This window comes from Aotus nancymaae, unplaced genomic scaffold, assembly GCF_030222135.1.
Source record: "Aotus nancymaae isolate 86718 unplaced genomic scaffold, 86718_ANA_hifiasm-v0.15.2.pri h1tg000051l, whole genome shotgun sequence".
Taxonomy (NCBI): domain Eukaryota; kingdom Metazoa; phylum Chordata; class Mammalia; order Primates; family Aotidae; genus Aotus; species Aotus nancymaae.
Genome location: NW_026988465.1, coordinates 7,861,301 through 7,882,661, shown reverse-complemented (window position 1 = coordinate 7,882,661; position 21,361 = coordinate 7,861,301). Strand labels below are relative to the sequence as shown.

Sequence of the window (21,361 nt, the reverse complement as noted above, 5' to 3'; positions counted from 1 at the left end):
ATGCAGCCCTGGTCACAGGCACTCCCAGTGAGCCACACGGGGTGTTTCTGGGGTGGTGGTGTGGTTTTGAGTCAGGATCTCACTCTGTCACCTGGCCTGGAGTGCAGTGGTGTGATCATAGCTCACTGCAGCCTCGAACTCTTGGCCTCAAATGATCCTTCCACCTCAGCCTCCCAAAGTGCTGGAATTACAGGCATGAGCCAGCATGCTGAGCCATCACTCTGGTCTCGATCGTCCTTCCTGGTTTGCTGCTACTCTACATTTATGCCCCAATAATGCCCATTTTGTGTGTGGGTGCTGACCTCAACAGCCTTCCCAGGCTGACAGCCTTTGCTGCCAAACTAAACGACACTGATAATTACATACACAAGAGAATAGCTAACATTATTGAGTGCTTATTTTATGCCAGGCACTATGTTAAATACTTCTCTCATATGATCTGATTTTATCCTCTGTCAAAGGATGTTTCAACGCCTGAAATCAAAAGCTGAAATTATTGCTAAAGAAGAGAGTGATGCTTATGAGCTACAGGGTCTCTGAGCAAAGCACAGAGCTGCATCTATACAAGCATTGAGTTCAGGGACTGGTGCATTTTCAGAAATTGAGGTGTTAAGGGTGAGCTGATATTTAGCTCTGAGAGTGCAGTTATTTAAGTGAAGCAGTTGTTGGTTGGCTGACCTTCAAAAATATTGTCATTCCCTGAGACTATTTTTAGTGGGCTGTTTATAGGAAGTGTGGACCATCACTGATTGTCTTCCTAGTTACTGTAGTGAGTTGTCATTGCTCCATTAGTATGGGTTTAAATCAGGCTGGGCGAGGTGGCTAGCACCTGTAATCCCAGCACTTTGGGAGGCCGAGGCAGGTGAATCAACTGTGGTCAGGAGTTCAAGACAAGCTTGACCAATGTGGTGAGACCCTGTCTCTACTAAAAATACAAAAATTAGCTGGGCATGGTGGTACGTGCTTGTAATCCCAGCTACTCGTGAGGCTGAGGCAGGAGAATTACTTGAACCTGGGAGGCGGAGGTTGCAGTGAGCTGATATCGCACCACTGAACTCCAGCCTGGGCAACAGAGCGAGACTACTTCTCAAAAATAAATAAATAAAAAAGTATGGGTTTAAACCTCGATCTGGTAATTGCTTGCTGCTGAAGCCAAAGAATAAGTGGTTTTTTTCCTTTGGAGTAGAGTACCCTTTACACTCACATCACAGAATACTATCGTGTGGTTACTATTATTATCTCCAACCAAAGACTTAGAGAGACCAAGGTTGAAAGAAGGTTAAGTAACTTGTTCAAGTCATACAATTGCAGGATGGAGGCTTAAATCCTTCTCTCTCTGTATCCAAGACTCCTGTCCTTAAGAGCTAAGTTTTACTGGGGTTGCTCTACCCTGCACTCATCATGCCTTGAGTATATGAGATAAGATATTAGTAACCTGGAATATACTCAGAAAACAATGAGGAGGATGAGCAAATGAAAAAAATAGTGTTCTTCGATGTATTAATTAGAGTTCTCCAGAGAAAGAGACCTAGAGGAGACGTATAGGTGACACATAGGTGAGATAGAAATAGGCATAGACGTAGATGTACATAGAGAGAGACATTTTTAGTTTAAGGAATCGGCTTACACAGTCATTGAAACTGGCAAGTCAGAAATATACAGGGCAGGCCAGCAAGCTGGAAATTCCAGCGAGTCAGTGTTGGGTCCAAATTCTGGAGGGCAGTAGGCTGGAAATGCGGGCAAGGTTTCTATGTTGCTGTCGGAGAATTCCTCCTTCTCTGGGAAACCTCAGTCTTTACTCTTAATAAGGTCTTCAGCTGAGTGGGTTGGACAAGCCCCATCCACGTTATGGAGGATAATTTGCTTTACTCAGAATCAGCAAAATTGAAATAGCATAATTTAAGATTAGACAAGATTATGCATATAAAAACCTAAACACATTCCATATGGAGAAGAAAGAGGACTAATAATATCCAAGGCCAGTATATTTAAGACTTTATCTCTACTCCTCAGTATGATAAATTGACCATAGTAATCTGTAACTCATTCCACCCAGTTATTCAGTGGCTGACATTTTTCTACCCGCTGTACTACTGACGGAAAATACTCACGATTGTCAGCTGTGGTCATAAGTCCCTAAAGATTCAATTCTCTGATGAGGTCAGCTTGCCCTGAGTCTGTGAAATGTTATACCAGACATCTGCTGAATTTGAAGAGAGTACTAAGCAGTGACCGAATAATAAAAATTATCACTGACCTGTATCAGTTGTGCAAATGCCAGGAAAATCATTTCAAGGTGATTTCTCAGGTATCTGTAAAAATGGTTGCTCAGTGATAACACCTTTCACTCCAACTTGAATATCTAGAGTATTCCTTGGACTATAAATATAAAAGTTTGTCTCAAAAATATAAATGTCTATTTTAAATAATCCAGCAAAGACTGGACAAATAAAATTTGAATTCCCACAGTTATTTCTTACTTTTTAAATGTTATCCAAGAGGATTTCTAAATTTAGTAAGAAATCCATTCTAAAATGTAGACATGGAGTCAAGGATAAATTTTCCTTTTTTTTTTTTTTGAGACAGAGTTTCACTCTTGTTGCCCAGGCTGCGGGGGAGGTTGAGGGTAGGGGGTGGGGGGGAAGGTTGAGGGTAGGGGGTTGGGGGGGCAGAGGGGCCAGGGTTAAGGGGGTGGAAGAGACGAGGGTGAGGGTTGGGGGAGGTTTAGGGTAGGGGGTTGGGGTGGGAGGGAGGTTAAGGGTGGGGTGTGGGGAGTGGGGGTGGAAAGGAGGTTGAGGGTGGGGGGCTGGGGAGTGGGAGGGAGTTTGAGGGTGGGGGGTGGGAGGTAGGTTCAGGATGGGGGTGTGGGAGGGAGGTTGGGGGGACAGGAGGGAGGATGGGGAAGGGTGGGTTTGAGGGAGTTGGGAGGGTGGGGAAGCATGGGGTTGGGGGCGGGGGGAGTCTTTCCTGGGGCCCCCAAGGGTGCAGGCTGGACAGATGCCCAGGTCCTGCACCTAGGAGGGTCCTATGCCTAGGAGGGCAGCTGTAGCTGTACCGGGAAGGCAGATTCTGCCTGCTCCAGGCCCTGCCCCAAGAGCATAGGGAGGCTCGGTTCCACAGCTGCAGTTTGGGAGGCTGTAGCCCCGCCCAGGAGGGTGGGGCTCCTTCCTGCTTCCTAGAGCAGGAGACCTGGGTCTGCACTTCGGTTTGGGCGGCTGCAGCACCTGGGGGAGCTCCTACTCCAACTCAGAAGTTGCCATTAACTAAGATGGGAAAGGCTGAGGAGGAAGCAGCTTGGGGAAATGAAGGAAGAAGAAAAAAAGATTGGGAGCTCAGTTCTGAACAGACAAGTTCAAACTCTAATATTTCTAAGCGAAGTGTTGAGTAGGCAGTTGGATACATAAGTTTAGAGTTCGGGACAGAGGCACAGACTTGGAGATGCAAAGTCAACACTCATTAACACATATTAAAACTTGGCATTTGTAGATTGTCAAATGCTGTTCAAATACAAAGCTTCATCACCTAGCAATTGCTCATAAATATAACACAGCTGTAAACATTGGCTCACTTAAATTCTCTGATTAGAACACTAAAGATCTTCTTTGAAAGGTACTTTCAGCAGTCTGGGAGCAGTAGTCCACGCCTGTAATTCCCAACACTTTGGGAGGCTGGGGCGGGTGGATCACCTGAGGTTGGGAGTTCGAGACTAGCCTGACCAACATGGAGAAACCCTGTCTCTATTAAAAATACAAAATTAGCCAGACGTGGTGGCATATGCCTGTAATTCCAGCTACTCAGGAGGCTGAGGCAGGAGAATTGCTTGAACCTGGGAGGTGGAGGTTGTGGTGAGCCAAGATGGTGCCATTGCATACCAGCCTGGACAAGAGTGAAACTCTGTCTCAAAAAAAACCATGGTGGTTGACGCCTGTAATCCCAGCACTTTGGGAGGCTGAGATGGGTGGATCACCTGAGGTCAGGAGTTCGAGACCAGCCTGGCCAACATGGTGACACCCCATCTCTATTTAAAAAAAAAAAAAAAAAAGGAGAAAGAAAGATACTTTCAGCAGAACACTTTTTTTGTTTTTCAGAAAAGCGGGGCATATGCAAGTCTCTTAAGTTTTTCCTGTTGTACTTTTTAACTATTTTATTGCAAATTTTAAATACAAGTAAGTTCTGAAATTCTTAATTTATTATAGGCTTAAGAAATACTATCAATTGGAAGTTCTAAGAAGGCCACGTAATTATATCTTCTTTGAGAATGTTTATCTTCCCAGAAATTGAAAAGCTCAAATGTGAAATGCACAGTCTTAAAGAAGCATGCAGCTGCCAGGTCAGCCTAGTCCTGATGACAGTCGTTACCAAAGGATATTCTGCCAGTCTTTGACAGGAAACATGCTGGTAGTCTTAAAATATACACACAATTAAACACTCCACCTTGGAAGGAGAATTGGAAGAAATCACTCAGAAGATTGAACTACTAAAAAACTGATTATCTGAGCATGAAACAATGAATGCAAAACACAAAGATAGAGGCATGAGGGGAATCCCAAGTTGAATATGAAGCCACTGAAAATCTTGAAGTTACAGTAAAGATCAGAATACCTATTTTGCTATTACATATCCACACGTCATCCTAAATACACAAATAGATATATTTGGGGTCATAAAATGCAATCTTGTTTGGAAATATTTGGGGTATCAGTACTTAAAAGTAAATTATTGATTTTCTGGTTCTAGAAATGGTGGAGTGGCTTTATTGGACTAACTCTTCTTCAGGTAATATTATACAACTCCAGACAAATATGAAATTTAACTATTTGAAGGCCCTGGAAAAATAAATCACCAAAGTTAGGTAGAAAGTAGAGGAGAGGCCAGGCGTGGTCCCTCACACCTGTAATTCCAACACTTTGTGAGGCTGAGGGAGGCGGGTCACCTGAGGTCAGGAGTTTGAGACCAGCCTGGCCAACATGGCGAAACCCCATCTCTACTAAAACTACAAAAAAATAGCTGGGTGTAGTGGCAGGCACCTGTAGTCCCAGCTACTCGGGAGGCTGAGGAAGGAGAATTGCATGAACCTGGGAGGTCACTGAACTTCATGTCACTGCATCACGCTACTGCGCTCCAGCCTAGACAACAGAGCAAGACTACATCTCAAAAAAAAAAAAAAAAAGGAAAGAAAAGTGGAGGTCATTTGACACTTGAAATAAGAAAACCACCCACACTGAATGAGATTCCTGTTTATACAACTGCTCCCTGAGTGCACTCCCCAGTGTACAAGACATGAAGTGGCTAGGACTGAGCGGAGGAGCACAGTGTTTTTGACTTGTCAGAGGATGGAGTTGGGGGCTACCAAAGGGCCTGGAAATTGAGGGAAGGAACCTTGGAAAAGAGGGAGCCACAAAGAGGAAGCCCCCAAATCTGCATTTAAACTCACTTTAAATTCTTGGCTGACCCCTGAAAAGGGCTTAATGAGATGAGACTCCAAAGATGTCAACATAAAGCAACAGCTGGAAAGTGTTAAAAACAGCAACAATCTCATTGGCTGCTCACTGCAAGAGAGATGGAATTTGGAGTTTGCATATCACCAAGGCCATGCCCTAGGAGTAAAGAGTGTGTTCTACATCTAAGGAATTCGCCCTAAAACTAGTGGCAAAACTAAAAGAAATGTATCTGTAGAAAGTGTAAGACTAAGCATCCACAAATTTAAGGTGAGTAGTCGAAAAAGCAATTGATTACTTAAAACAGAAAGCAACACTCAGTTAAGAAAAATAAAATCTGGCCATGCGCGGTGACTCATGCCTGTAATCCAAGCACTTTGGAGGCCAAGGCGGGCGGATCACCTGAGGTCCGGAGTTCAAGACCAGCCTGACTGACATGGCGAAACCCCGTCTTTAAAAATAAAAATAAAGAAAAATAAAATCCAAAAGCTCTTCAACATATTATCCATAATGTATAATATACAAACAAAATAGTAGCCATTTAAGTAATTAAGACTAGTATAATGAGGTTAAGAGGAGAAGCAGTCAATAGAAAAAAATGTGAGATGGCTCAGATGTTGGAAATAGCTGACAAGAACTTTAAAACAGCTATTATAAATATTCAAAGACCTAAGGAAAATATTTTCATCATAAATAAACATATAGAGAATTTCAGCAGAATATGGAAACTATTTAAATGATCCAAGTTTAAAAGTCTAGAACTGAAAATTGAAGTATTTAAAATAAAAAACACCATGGGATAGGCTTAACAGTAGACTGGAGATGGCAGAAGAAAGTATCCATACACTTGCAAACCGCTTTTTAGAAATTATCCAATCTAAATAACAGAGAAAAAGGCTTTAAAAATTATACAAAGAGACTTAATGACTTTTGAGAAGATATCAAGAAGCTTGACATGAGTTGGGTGACATGAAGCAGCTTCCCTCTCTTTTGCCAGTTAGTCTCTGCAGTTAGGTTTTTCCTTTGAAAGGGTGGTCATTTATCCTCAGGATAAAATACTTTCCTTTTCCTCATTCACCCAAGATTTAGGCCATGTGTGACCGTTCTCAAGTAAACCAAAAGTGAGCAGAAGTTGTTGTTAAGACACATAGTGGATTGAACTGAGTCTAATTTATTTTTATTTTTATTTTATTTTTTGTTTTGTTTAGAGATGGGGTTTCTCCATGTTGGTCAGGCTGGTCTTGAACTCCTGACCTCAGGTGATCCACCCACCTTGGCCTCCCAAAGTGCAGGGATTACAGGCATGAGCCACCACGCCTGGCCGTGAGTCTAATTTTTAATATGTATAACTGGTAATCTTAACAGAGCAAATTTTCCTCTATTAAAAAAACTATAAATCTTGATATTTAAATAAAAATAGATATCATAATAAATACCCCCAAATCTCAGTATGGAACTGTTTAAAATCTACATAGACCAATCAAAGGCTTGTATAGCATTTTAAAAATGTGAAGCTTATATTTACTTTCTGTGCTGAAAAAAAAAGCACAGATTTCTTGAGTTTTTTTTTTTTTAACACAACCTTTCCCAGATGTCTCACTGTGACCAAAATGAAAAATTATGCATTCTGATGTACTTTTAAAAATTGAAATAAAAATTGGAATTTCACTGGTCACTTGTCTTTATTATGACCCTCTACTATTTTTAAAATTTTGTTTCAGAGTTCTTGAACTTCATATTGGGCAGGAACTTGATAATATATCATATTACCATAAAATCTTCCAAGTCAGTGAATAAAACACATAAACAAGGTTGCTGGACCTAGAAACATATTGATAAAGATCAGTTCTGCAAAGTCATTTTGACAGAAGCAAACATACTTGAGGTGATATAATTTATTACTTCCTCCTAAGCAGGACAACTTCAAGACATATTGGTGAAAGGAACGAAGTGAACTAGGCAGCCTGTTTAAGCACAACACGGTGAGGAAGCTTCTTACTGACAGACAACCCGGGTCTCAGGTTCCCAGCCCTGCCCCCTGGCCCCCAAAGACCGTCATGGTCATCCATGAGGATGTTTGTGCTTGAAGTTCCCATGCAGTGTTTTGGGTTTGCTGTCTTTTGATCCGCTAGAAACGGGCCCTCCCTAACTTCTGCCTACACCTCTGGGACCTCCATGGGGTAGGTGCAGAGGGTCCTAGTACTGCGATGCCACTTAGCTCCGATGCTGTTGCATCATTGAATGGCATCGACATTCTTGTTCTTGTAAAAAGCAACAAGCTGTGAACACAGGTAAAACCCAACACATTCACACATATTCTTGTCTTAGTTGAAAAGCTATTGACAGGGTGATAGGAAGCAGTTTCTTTTGTTTAGAGTAGGCTGTTTGGAAAAGCTCTGCGTATTTTTTTTTAGATTTTATACCCACCGAATAACAATTCCCCACTTACCCTCCCCTGAAATCCCTGACAACCACCATTCTACTCTCTGCTTCTATGAGTTCAACTATTTTTCTTCTTAGAGACAAGGTCTCACTCTGTCACCTAGGCTGGAGTGCAGTGACACAACCAAGGCTCACTGCAGCCTTAACCTCCTGGGCTCAGGTGATCCTCTGGCCTCAGCCTCCTGAGTAGCTGGTACTATAGGCATGCACAACCACACCAGGCTAATTTTTTTATTTTTTGTAGAAATGTAGTGGGGGGCAGTGTCTCACTATGTTGCCTAGGCTGGTCTTGAACTCCTGGGCTCAAGTGATCCTCCTCCTTCGGCCTCTCAAAGTGCTGGGATAACAGATGTGAGCCACCCTCAGCCACCCCATATTGTAGTTACCTCATCTAAATGGAATCATGCAGCATTTGTCCTTCTGTGACTGGCTTATTTCAGTTAGCATAATGTTATGTTCATCCCTGTGTGGCACACAGCAGGATTTCCTTCTTTTTACAGCCAATTGCATTTATGCATATACCACATTTTCTTATTCATTTATCCATTGAGGGACATTTAGGTTATTTCTGTATCTTGGCTATTGTGAAAAATGATGCAGTGAGCATGGGAGTGCAGGTATCGCTTCAACATCCTGATTTCTTTTCTTTTTTTTTTTTTGAGACCAAGTCTCACTCTGTCACCCAGGCTGGAGTGCAGTGGCACGATCTCGGCTCACTGCAACCTCTGCCCCCCGGGTTCAAGTGATTCTCCTGCCTCAGCTTCCCAGGTAGCTGGGATTACAGGTGTGAGCCACCATGCCCAATCTGTTTTTAATTTTTATTTTTTTAGGAACCTCCATACAGACAACTAAACATAATGTAATATTCTGGATGAGATACTGGAACAGAAATTAGACATAAGGCAAATACTAAGGAAATCTGAATAATGTAAGGACTTTAGTTAATGATAAAATGTTAGCCGTGGTGAGATATGTAATTTTTATTATGTCTTCTAATATTATGTTGTTGTGTATTACTTATCAAGTGAAATAATAAAGTGGATCAGTAAAGAAAAAATTACCTGATGTGCTTTAATATTTTCTCTAGTAGGGCGAGGTCGCTGACACCTGTAATCCCAGCACTTTGAGAGGCCCAGGCGGGTGGATCACTTGATTGGGAGTTCGAGACCAGCCTGGCCAACATGGTGAAACCTCGTCACAACTAAAAATACAAAAAATTAGCCATGTGTGGTGGCAGGCCCCTGTAATCCCAATTGCCTGTCTTATTTACGATAGCCTGACTTATTAAGAAAATCAGTGTTTTGATAATTTATGGTTTCTTTGATTAGGAAATCCCAGCTTCTTGGGAGGCTAAGGCAGGAGAATCACTTGAACCCAGGAGGCAGAGGTTGCAGTGAGCCGAAATGGCGCCACTGCACTCCAATCTGGGCGACAGAGACTCTACCTCAAGAAAAAAAAAAAAAAAAGCCAGGTGCGGTGGCTCACACCTGTAATCCTAGCAGTTTGGGAGGCTAACAGGCGATCACCTGAGGTAAGGAGCTTGAGATCAGCCTGGCCAACATGGTGAAATTCCATCTCTAAATACAAAAATTAGCTGGGCGTGGTGACCAGCACCTGTGATTGTAGCTACTGGGGAGGCTGAGGCAGGAGAATCACTTGAACCCAGGAGGCAGAGGTTGCAGTGAGCCAAGATCTTGCCATTGCACTCCAGCCTGGGCAAATAGAGCAAAACTCTGTCTCAAAAAGAAGTCAAGTGAAATTCAAATTCCTAATTTCCTAATCAAGGAAACTATAAATTGTCAAAACACGGATTTTCTTAATAAGACAGACTATTGTAAATTGTTTTCAGAATTGCAGTATCATAAAACTCTGCTACCTTGTGATGATCCATGGTATAGCAGATAATCCTGCTCAGATTCTTTTCTTTTTCTTTTTCTTTTTTTTTTTTTTGAGATGGAGTTTTGCTCTTGTTACCCAGGCTGGAGTGCAATGGCACGATCTCGGCTCACTGCAACCTCCGCCTCCTGGGTTCAGGCAATTCTCCTGCCTCAGCCTCCTGAGTAGCTGGAATTACAGGCACGCACCACCATGCCCAGCTAATTTTTTGTATTTTTAGTAGAGATGGCGTTTCACCATGTTGACCAGGATGGTCTTGATCCCTTGACCTCGTGATCCACCCGCCTCGGCTTCCCAAAGTGCTGGGATTACAAGCGTGAGCCACTACGCCCAGCCCTTTTTAACTTTTTCTAAAAGATTTGTCTTATACTGATGTCTTCTAACTAATAATTCTGACAAATGTAACAAATGTGTTTAGCCTGAACTAACATCAATTTAAAAACAACAACAACAACAACAAAAAGAAAAACCACCAATAACTGGCTACTCTACAGAACTGACTGCAAAGGAAATGAGAATTCTCACCCAGGTAAAGCACTGCATGAGTATGTGGAGGTTTATTCTTAGAATTATAACTGTATGAAACGTGTTTTGAATTTAGGAGTAACATTTGAACATGAGCTTATATAGTTGATATGTTTCTTTAGAAAATAATTTAACCCACAAACACGTCATTTGATGGTAGTTGGATCAGAGTTGGGAGCTGAGGAAAAAACAAAAGAGTACAGCATACTAAAAATGTATCGAGGCCGGAGGCGGTGGCTCACACCTGAAATCCCAGCACTTTGGGAGGCTGAAGTGGGTGGATCACGAGATCAATAGATCAATACCCTCCTGGCCAACATGGTGAAACCCCGCCTCTACTAAAAATTATCTGGGCGTAGTGGCGCGCACCTGTAGTCCCAGCTACTCGGGAGGCTGAGGCAGGAGAATCGCTTGAACTCAGGCAGCAGAGGTTGCGGTGAGCTGAGATCACACCACTGCACTCCAGCCTGGGGACAAAGCAAGACTCCATCTCAAAAAAAAAAACTTATTGAACCATGAATGTTCTGGTCCTTCGGTCACTGACTGTCAGGTCCACACACTTGGCATTGAGGCTGGGGGAGAGATTGAAGCATGAGATGGGAGGCTGGACTGGCTAAGGAATGACCCTTCACCCTGCAATTCTGGTTTGGTGTCCAATCACAAGTCTGTAAATGGAGAGATGGGGGACAGCTAACTTCAAATACTGGAAGGGTTAACATGTGGGAGGAAAAAGTAAGTCTTCTCCATGGCCCTATACAAGTCAGAAACGCTTCCAATTGCAAGTGGAAATGAAAATCAAAGGACTAAGCCAAAAGACGAATTTTCTGACCCTTGTCATTGAAGAGACTGGGAATAGCTATCTGCGTGGCTCTCTCCAGAGGCTCCAACGCTGACTTCTGGAAACAACGTCAGTCCCTCCCAGCTCTGCATTCTTCCTTATTCCTTCTCAGAAAGGCTGTCCTTGTGCAGAGAAGCTGGCCCCCAGCCACTGGGCTTCATGGTACTGCTAAGTATCCCTAGCAGAAGGGGAGTTTGTCTTTCCCAGTAGCTTAGAATCATGTTGCCATCTATGAAAGACACGCTGAGACTCTGAGTGGCTCACATGCCCATCTCTGAAACTGAGCCACATAGCCAAGTGGGTCAGAGGTATCTGCCCAAAGAAAACTGGGGGTAGGGTCAGGCACAGTGGCTCATGCCTATAATCCCAGCACTATGGAGGCCGAGAGGTGGGCAGATCATTTGAGGTCAGGAGTTCGAGATCAGTCTGGCCAATATGGTAAGACTCTAGCTCTATTCAAACTTCAAAAATTAGCTGGGTGGGGCAGGCTGGGCGCAGTGGCTCACACCTGTAATCTCAGCACTTTGAGGTCGGGAGTGCAAGACCAGCCTGACCAACATGGAGAAACCCTGTCTCTACTAAAAAGACAAAATTAGCCGGGCGTGGTGGCGCATGCCTGTAATCCCAATTACTCGGGAGGCTGAGGCAGGAGAATCGCTTGAACCTGGGAGGTGGAGGTTGCAGTGAGCCAAGACTGCTCCATCGTACTCCAGCCTGGGCAACAAGAGTGAAACTCTGTCTCAAAGAAAAAAATAAAATAGCCAATGTAGTGGTGTGCACCTGTAATACCAGCTACTTGGGAGGCTCAGGCAGGAGAATCATTTGAACCAGGGAGATGGTGGCTGCAGTGGGCCAAGATTGCCCCACTGCACTCCAGCCTGAGTGACAGAGTGAGACTCCATATCAAAAAAAAAAAAAAAAAAAAGAAAACTGGGGGAATACCTGACAGGGCAGGCAGATGCTGGACCAGCAAAAACAAGAAGTCCACTACAGATCATGATGGGGAAAATTCAGGAACTGCAAAGTGACATGTTATCATTCAATAAAAGGAGAGTGATTTAAACAATCAGACCCATCCCAAGCTGGGATTGGAGGTGTAGTGAGTTCTGTCACAGGAGGTTCCAGGCAAAGACTTGCACTTCTAAAGTTCCTAAGAATTCAAACCTTAAATGAAATCTATCTAAGGACTGATTTGTGATTGGACACCACAATGCTTCCCCCGTCTCCACTGCTCTTCACTTCTCCAATTCACCATCACAGCTTAACTGTGCAACTGAACATGCCCCCTAACTTGTCTTACTGCCTGCCTCCCACTTGCCTCTCTACAATTCATTCTCCAGAGAGCAGGCAGAGGAAACAGTCATTTATTCATTCAATAAGTATTTATTGAGCACTTGGAATATGCCGGGCACTGTTTCAGGGATAGCGATATCAGTGACCAAGAAAGACATAAATCTCTGCCTTCCTCCCAGGAGGAAGGTCTGAGATACAAAAAGATAAGATGAGCAAAGAAATCATCACATGTATCAATGCACAAATGCTCTGAATGTAAAGTAATACAATAATACACCAATCTATAGGGTTATAGATATAAAACTAAAATATTAGATGACATTAGCACATAAATTGAATGGGTAGTCTGAATTAAAGAATTGTAAAGTCCTTGTAGTGTTTGGTGGCCTGGTAAGATAGGAACTTTAACCTTTGGTAAGTATGCATGATACATTTCAAGACTACCCTGGACTTCCCTTGCCTCAGAAAGCTGAGGCAGGAGAATCGCTTGAACCCATGAGGCAAAGGTTGCAGTGAGCCGAGATGGTGCCACTGCATTCTAGCCTGGTTGACAGAGTGAGAGTCTGCCTCAAGAAAAAAAAAAGTCCAGGCACGGTAGCTCACAGCTGTAATTCCAGCACTTTGGGAGGCCAAGGCAGGAGGATCACCTGAGGTCAGGAGTTCGAGACCAGCCTGACCAATATGGTGAAACCCTGTCTCTACTAAAAATACAAAAATTAGCTAGGTGTGGTGGTGTGAGTCAGTAGTCCCAGCTACTGGGGAGGCTGAGGCAAGAGAATTGCTTAAACCCGAGAGGCAGAGGTTGCAGTGAGCCAAGATCGTGCCACCGCACTCCAGCCTGGGCAACAGAGCGACACTCCATCTCAAAAAAAATAAAAAGAAAAGAATGACTGCAGCAATGCATTATCAAACACAAATCTACTTCTTAGAATTTATTTAGACCCATGTTAGACTTTTTTATTTTACCCATCGTATCTCTTAATTTCTCATTAGTATTTCTCATCTTCTTATCTTTTATATGCTATATTCTGAGTGCTTTCTGAAGATTTTGTGCCAATTCCCTAATTCTTTCTCTTGTTCTAATATAACATGTAACTCATTTTTAAAGTTTCAATAGTTATGTTTCTTTCTAACAGTTTCTTTCTTTTTCTAATATTCTTGATTGATTCCTGTTCATTTTTGCTATTCCTTCTTTGATATCTCTATATATATTTCATACATAGCTATTTTGTATTCAAGCTGATTTTCCCAATTTCAGAAATCCTGGAAAGTCTGAATAATTGTTGCTTTTTCTACTGCTTCTCTTTTGAGGCTGTCTATTCCTCTGGGGTCAGGAGCTCATATTTTTTGAAAAACCTCGAGGCCTAAGTTGAGGATGCCTTCTTCAGAGATGATTGCGTTTGTTTCCTTTGGGATCCAGATGGCGCTCCTGACCTGGGACCACTTTGGCCACTTCCGAGCTTCCCTGGCTGATTTTCTAGTCCCTGGTCCAGCTCAGCCCCATTGCCACTGGTCCAAGGCTTCATCTGCTAGTTGAAATGCTGAAATGGGATTTGCCTTTGGATCACCTTTGCCTTTCAGGTATGTTCACTGCTCTGCTCAGGTATTAGGTACCTTTCAGAAGGGGTTAGGAGTGCTTGGAGAATTTTTATTCTTCCTATTGTGAAATGTGACCAAAAAAAAATATGTTTTCTGCATGCTCTACTTGTTTTGAAATGGAAAACTCTTCATTCGGAATAAATGCCATTTGTCCTCTGTTTTCTCCCTCTTTCCTTCCTTCCTTTCTCTTTATCTTACTTTTGGGAAACCTACCTTTCCTTATTCTGAAATAGAATTTTTCTGAGGGATCTCCTACTATTTCCTTGACTTTTCTTTTTTCAGTCTGTCTCTCCCTCACCCCTACTCTTCCTTTCTCCACTCTTTAGAGGACGGAGTTTTCCAGAATCCCATCCCTTTTTTCTTCTTACAGTTTATTTTATCTATAGCTATGATTTCATCGATGGTATCCTAACAAATCTGTATTTCTAGCTCCAAAAGAACCCTAAGTTGGCCGGGAGCGGTGGTTCACGCCTGTAATCCCAGCACTTTGGAAGGCTGAGGTGGGCAGATCACTTGAGGTTGGGAGTTCGAGACCAACCTGATGAACATGGAGAAAACTCGTCTCTACTAAAAATACAAAGTTAGCCAGACGTGGTGGTGCATGCCTGTAATCCCAGTTACTTGGGAGGCTGAGGCAAGAGAATCACTTGAACCCAGGAGGCGGAGTTTGTGGTGAGCCAAGATTGCACCATTGCACTCCAGCCTGGGCAACAAGAGTGAAATTCCATCTGAAAGAACAAACAAACAACTACAACAAAAAAAAACCCCTAAGTTACAAATCTATATTTCAAACTTCCTTCTTGGAATCTCCATTAGGATTTTCCTCAATTCAAAACTTTCACAACTGGGCTTGTTATCTCTCATATCCTCCATCCCTAAATCAACTCCTCTTCCATTATTTTCCAACTTGGTTATGGATACCACCATCCACCACTCATCTAAGCCTGATGGTCCTGCGAATTTTAACTCCTAAACATCCCTTGAATTCTTTCTTTCTCTGTCTTATTTCCATCATCACTGCTAGAGCTGGATCCTTATCATTTCTTCCCAATCAATTGCAATAGACTCCTGATCTTTCTCTTGCCTCCAGACTCGCAGCTCAAATCCACCCTACCCACTGCTGCTCTTGTGATTTTTCTAATGCAAATGTGAACATGTCACTCTTCTGTGGGAAATTCTTCATTGGTCTCCCTCATTGACACGTGTTAAGGCTTAGGGTGCATAACTGGGTATATAAAGCCTTTATGACCTACCTAATTCATGCTTACTTTGCCTGCCTACTTCACTTATTTATTGAAGAGCAATGAATCTTTTATTTATTATTATTACGATTTTAAGACAGAGTCTTGCTCAGTTACCTAGGCTGGAGTGCAGTGGCACGATCTCAGCTCACTGCAACCTCTGCCTCCTGGGTTCAAGTGATTCTCCTGCCTCAGCCTCCCAAGTAGCTGGGATTACAGGCGTGTGCCAACACCCAGCTGTTTTTTGTATTTTTTGTAGAGACAGGGTTTCGCCATGTTTGCCAGGCTGGTCTTGAACTCCTGACCTCAGGTGATCCACCCATCATGGCCTCCCCAAGTGCTGGGATTACAGGCACGAGCCACCATGGCCGGCCTATTTTTTAAATTTTTATTTCAATAGCTCTTGGGGTACACGTGTTTTTTTGTTACATAGATGAAATATATGGTGGTGAATTCTGAGATTTTAGCGCATCCATCATCCGAGTAATGTACATCGTACCTAATGCATAGCTTTTTATCCCTAGCCCCTCTCCCATCCTCCCCTTTCTGAGTCTCCGAAGTCCATTATTTCACTCTCTATGCCTTTGCACACTCATAGCTTAGCTTAGCTTCCGCTTATAGGTGAGAACATACAGTTTTTGCTTTTCCATTCCTGTATTATTTCGCATAGAATAATGAATAATGGTCTCCTGCTCTTCCAAGTTGTTGCAAAAGATAATATTGCATTCTTTTTTTGTGGCTGAGTAGTATTTCATGCTGTATATATACCACATTTTCTTTATCCACTCATTAGTCACTGGGCACTTAGGTTGGTTCCACACATTTGCAGTTGTGAAGCGTGCTGCCATAAACATACGCGTGAAAGCCTACTTCACTTTAAGCGGTGAGGGCCACAAGCATGTCTGTCTTGTCTATCTTGGCACTATTCTCGGTCTCAAGCCCACAGCCTGACACCTATTACTAACTGGACGCACCACTGCTTTGTCGCTCGTTTCTGTTCATAGACCCTTTTTGCCAACCAATCTGAACTTTTTGCAGTAACACAAGTGTGCCCTTCTCTCTAAATTCTAGACGAGTTGCAATTTACCCATTTATTCATCTTTTTTGAAATTACCACTATCTAAACCTGTGGCTGATACTGGGCTCTGAACGAATAAATGGAAGCAAACTTAGAAGTGCAGCCCAAGGGACAATAAATACCCGAGGAATTGACCAATATAAGAAACTGCATACAAGAACAGGTTTTCCCCAGGCGTAAGTGTAAGTATGAGGCAAACAGACGTCCTCTTGCCCTGTCCGGTCTGGGAGCCATATTTAATTAATCAAGACTTTGTAGAGTGAATCGGAACAAAACCAAACCAAAACAAAGGGCAAACAAGCCAACTTGTGAGAAAGAACTGACTGAAAAGGTCATCAACTCCCCTAAACCCCAAGTCTAAATGGGAGACTCGCAGCTTAGCGGAGATCCTGATTCCTGAAGCCCCGCCCCTGGGAAAGCGAGGCCTGCGGGATTGGCGAGGCTTTCCCGCCAGGCCACGCCCTCTCTGGGCTGGCCGTAAGCCCGCCTGCTGCCCCCGCCGTTTCCTAGGAGATGAAACACACAAGACGCCGGAGCTTCACAAGGAAGTGAACGAGGTAAGCGGCCGGCACCGGCGGGTAATCCCGAGCGGGCTGCGGGGCTGCCACCCTCCGTCCGACCCAGCCCGAGCCCGACCTGTTAGGCTGGCCGGGCATGTCCCCTCGGCGCCCTGTGCTACCAGGGCCGATCTCCGCCGGGAGACGGGTCCCGGATGCGGGTAAGGAAAGAACTGGAAGGAGCAGGGTCCCCCGGAGGGGCGGAGCAGGCGCGAAGGGTCCGCTCGAGGGAAGACTGTCGGTGTCTCCCAGGCCTCCTGACCACTCTCCGGCCTCCTGACCACTCTCCCGCCTCCTGGGCCGCGGGGGCCGGCCAGGCGTGGGAGGAAGACGGCGGGGCGTCCGCCAGCCTGAGAGACCCCCGCCCCGAACCTCTCCCCCGGGGTCTCCTACCTCTGCGCCCTCCTTCGCTCCCCTGCTGCGTGGGCTGGCGGTGGAAACTGCTTATAGGACAGAGGCAGGATTGGGTCTCCGGGAGGCAGCGGAACTGTGTTCAGAACTTTTGCAAAATCTAAAACGAGGGAGAAAAACAGGAACTAGGTCCGATTGCAGCCCTCGTTGGTGCATCCCATGATGATCAGGTGAAAGTGGAATCCCGCCCAACTGCGTCCCATCCACGGCCCTGGACTCCCCCCACTCCTTCCAGCACGCGGCCACCGGAGCCTTTTAAGGGCCCTGGTTTGCAAAGTCGAACCAGAAAGCGTGTGACGAAAACTACCCCTTTTCTGCAAATAATGCGTTTTAATTTAGGGACAGGTCAAAAGTGCGATGTCGAGAGCAGTGAAACTGGTTTTTAGGTCGGGCGCGGTGACTCACGCCTGTAATCCCAGCACTTTGGGAGGCCGAGGCGGGCGGATCACGAGGTCAGGAGATCGAGACCATCCTGGCCAACATGGTGAAACCCCATCTCCACTAAAAATGCAAAAAAAAAGAAAAAAGAAAAAAGCTGGGCGTGGTGGCGCCTGCCTGTAGTCGCAGCTACTCGGGAGGCTGAGGCAGGAGAATTGCTTGAACCTGGGAGGCGAAGATTGCAGTGAGCTGAGATCGAGCGACAGTGCGAGACTCTGTCTTAAAACAAACAAAACTGGTTTTTAGCGGTGAATGATCGCAATTCTACAAGGAAAGAGCTGTATGAATTGTGTTTAGATAATCGTTTCAAAGAAACAGACATTTGTTCTAATGATAACGGAATTCTCAAAGAGGGAACCAAAAGTTATCGGTCTTAATTTATTAAGCAGGACAACCCATTGAGTGAAATAATGATGGAGACAAAAGTGAATTTCCAGCCTTTCGGTAGGGCCCCGCCTCCCCGGCCCTCCAATTCCCGAGGCTTGACCGGGAGGGAGAAACTTCCCCAGACCGCGCAGCCGACTGCTTCCACAGCAGGCACCGAGCGGGACATTTAATCTCTTCGTCGGGCTGGACTTTGTGTGTTAGCTTTGAAATAATTTGTGAATGTCGGCACAGAGAACTGTGCTCTTATATTTTAAGATAGAATCTTTGCTTTCCCGTTGTAATAGCTCCTCATTTAATTTCTGTAAACCTTTGACTTGGTTAGTTTGGGATCTTTTTCCTGTGTTGCTTTTTAAAGAATTTAGTGACTTTTAAAAGGTTAAGTATTGCAAGCGTTAATGCCAGCCTCGGAGTGACGTAATTATAGTATGTTCTAGAAAGCCAAGTTGAAGACATCCAAGCTTTATCTGTTCAGTGATTGGCAGACACGAGTTTTACCCTTCATTTGCCCTCTATTTTAATCTTCTTTAATCCTATCTAAATCTCTTAATAACTGGCAGAAGCTGTTGAGAATAAAGCCCAGATTTACAACAGTTGTGCACTTAACCAGTAATTATGACTTAGATTAAAAAGTTGAAAACTAGAATGAGAGATAAATTATAAGGGTATTTGTTTTTGTGTAGGTCTATAATTAAGCCTCTAAGTAAGTGTCTTTTTCTCTAACCATAGGAAAGTCAATAAATATAGCTTGATTGTGGAAAATTCCAAGTTTCTAACAATTCTATTAATCGAGGATGACAGTTATATTTACCTGGGTTTTGCTTTGTTGCATGTATATCATATATATGTGTGTGTATATATATATGTATTCATGTACATAAGAAACTGTGTTAATATATCCCTATTTTGTAGAATTAGTTTTCCATAGGTCAACAGAGAAGCATATATGTAACTTGTAGAGAAATATTATTGTGTGTGAACTGGAGAACCATGGGAAGTCTGTGTTTAAGAACATAGCTTTTTGATTAGTAATCAGTAGTTGCTGCGCTACACTGATAAAAGTAGTTGCTTATGTGCTATCAGTTAGTAGGTACCTGGAAATAATGATATTTTAAAAGCTTTACCTTTATATCTATGTCTCTACATGAGACCATTGTCCCTGTATGTTCAGGGGATAGAAGGAACAGTTGTAATAGATCAGTTTCTCAACCTGGGGAGCTGTTGATTTTGTAATTAATATAGTTCAAAAGACAACTTTCCAAAGTTTTTTCTTAGGGAGCGCAGTATGTAAACTTCTTTTACTTAAAGGTTAGGTAGGATTTAAATGAGACAGATCCTCACAGAGCCACTAATCTGACCTTTTAAAAATGTGTGTCATGGCCATAATCCTCACCACTCCACCCCTTAAACAGAAAGGAGCTGGGAAATGGTCGTGTTCCTTGCTTAGTCTTCCCTCAATATAAGTATACCCTATCCTATAGCTGTCATCAGTTGAAAGACAATTGGTGTTGCCGATGTTTATTCAGAAGTTGATTGGTTAGGCCTGGAATGAAGTCGCCACAATAGCCACTCTCAAAGTGGCTGGGTGTGCAGGCCAGGGCGGAAAGTCATCAGTTACTTGGTGTTCTGTTGTGCTGATCATACTGGTGCAGCTTCAGGTCATCCTCCCACCCCAGGGCCATGGTGATGGGGGTGGCTGATGGCCTTAATAATGGAAGAGAGAGTAGTAATTAATCCTATTTTTTCAGGTTGTTGGGCCAATGAAGGTAAATTTTTTGGTACTCTGTTTCCACTTCCTGAATAACACTCGCTGCCATCATTGCCACATGACTAGAGGTGCTGCATTAGGAATCTTAAGGTAGAGGTTGGGGTACGTGGCTTGAGTTGTGGAGTTTAGTCTGCATGATTTTGGATCAAAGAGGATGTTTCCTTTAGCCTCATTAGGGATAGTAAGAGCCAGCACCAGTTCATAAGGAGACAAGGACAGGCCCGGTGGCTCATGCCTGTAATCCCAGTGTGATTGGGAGTCTGAGGCAGGAGGATCAGTTGAGGTCAGGAGTTCAAGATCAGCCTGGCCTACATGGTGAAACCCTGTCTCTACTAAAAATACAAAAGTTAGCTGGGTGTGGTGGTGCATGCCTGTAGTCCCAGAAAGCCTGTTCTGGGAAATCTTAAGTACTTTCACAACTACCACATGTCCTTGTTGGTCTTAAGTTTCTGCATATAATAGAGAAGCAATTTCTATGATTTAAATGAAAGTGCTACAGTGAGAGAAAAATAACTCTTTGATTGAAATACTAAGTTGTAAAGGCACTTTAAAACAAACTACAGACATGCTTCAGAGATACTGTGGGTTTAGCTCCAGACCACGGCAATAAATTGAATATTACAACAAAGCAAGTCACGCATGTGTTTTGGTTTCAAAATACATATACAAATTATGTTTACTTTATTCCGTAGTATGTTTAGTGTGCAGTAGCATTTTCTCTAGAAGAATAATTTTAATTTAAAAATATCTTATTGCTGCCAGGTGTGGTGGCTCACCCCTGTAATCACAGAACTTCGGGAAGTGGAGGCGGAGGGGGGGAATCACTTGAGGTCAGGAGTTCGAGACCAGCCTAGCCAACATGGTGAAACCCCGTTTCTACTAAAAATACAAAAAAAATAGCTGGGCATGATGGCTCACACCTGTAGTCTCAGCTACTTGGGAGGCTGAGGCAGGAAAATTGCTTGAACTTGGGAGGCAGCAGTTGTAGTGAGCTGACATGGTGCCACTGCATCCTAGCCTGGGTGACAGAGCAAGACTCTGTCTCAAAAATAAATAAATAAAATGTTATTGCTAAAAAATGCTGATGATCTGAACCATCAGTGAGTCACAATCTTTTTGCTGGTGGAGGGTTTTACTTCTATGTTGATGGCTGCTGGCCCATCAGGGTGGTGGCTGCTGAAGGCTGGGATGGCTGAGACCATTTCTCAGAATAAGACAACAATGACATTTGCTCCATTGCTTGACTCTTCCTTTCATAAAAGATTTCTCTATAATATGTGAGACTGCTATCTGATAGCATTTTTACCTACAATATCACTTCTTTCAAAATTGGAGTCAGTCTCCTCAAATCCTGCCACTGCTTTGTCAACTCAGTTTATGTAATATTCTAAATCCTTTGTTGTTGGCTGGGCAATGGCTCACGCCTGTAATCCCAGCACTTTGGGAGGCTGAG

The 21,361-nt window shown here is 43.5% G+C and overlaps 1 protein-coding gene and 1 long non-coding RNA gene across 7 annotated transcripts in view; one reads left to right on the top strand and one right to left on the bottom strand.

The window, feature by feature from the left end:
• Window positions 1-21,361, bottom strand: part of LOC135269217 (uncharacterized) — a 57,786-nt gene that overhangs the window by 16,582 nt on the left and 19,843 nt on the right. The window contains exon 2 of the long non-coding RNA XR_010337532.1: window positions 17,301-17,418. This is a non-coding gene — a long non-coding RNA (uncharacterized LOC135269217). The remainder of the gene's footprint in view (window positions 1-17,300; window positions 17,419-21,361) is intronic.
• MAK (male germ cell associated kinase) overlaps window positions 16,862-21,361 on the top strand; it is a 57,329-nt gene continuing 52,829 nt past the window's right edge. For 4 of the 6 annotated variants that reach the window (XM_012440300.2, XM_021672678.2, XM_012440296.2 and 1 more), the window contains exon 1: window positions 16,862-16,907. The gene's annotated coding sequence lies outside the window, so the exon portion shown is untranslated. Of the gene's footprint in view, window positions 16,908-16,987; window positions 17,069-17,379; window positions 18,201-21,361 lie in introns of those variants that run through there. The other 2 variants (XM_012440297.3, XM_012440298.3) reach the window with 2 other exon arrangements.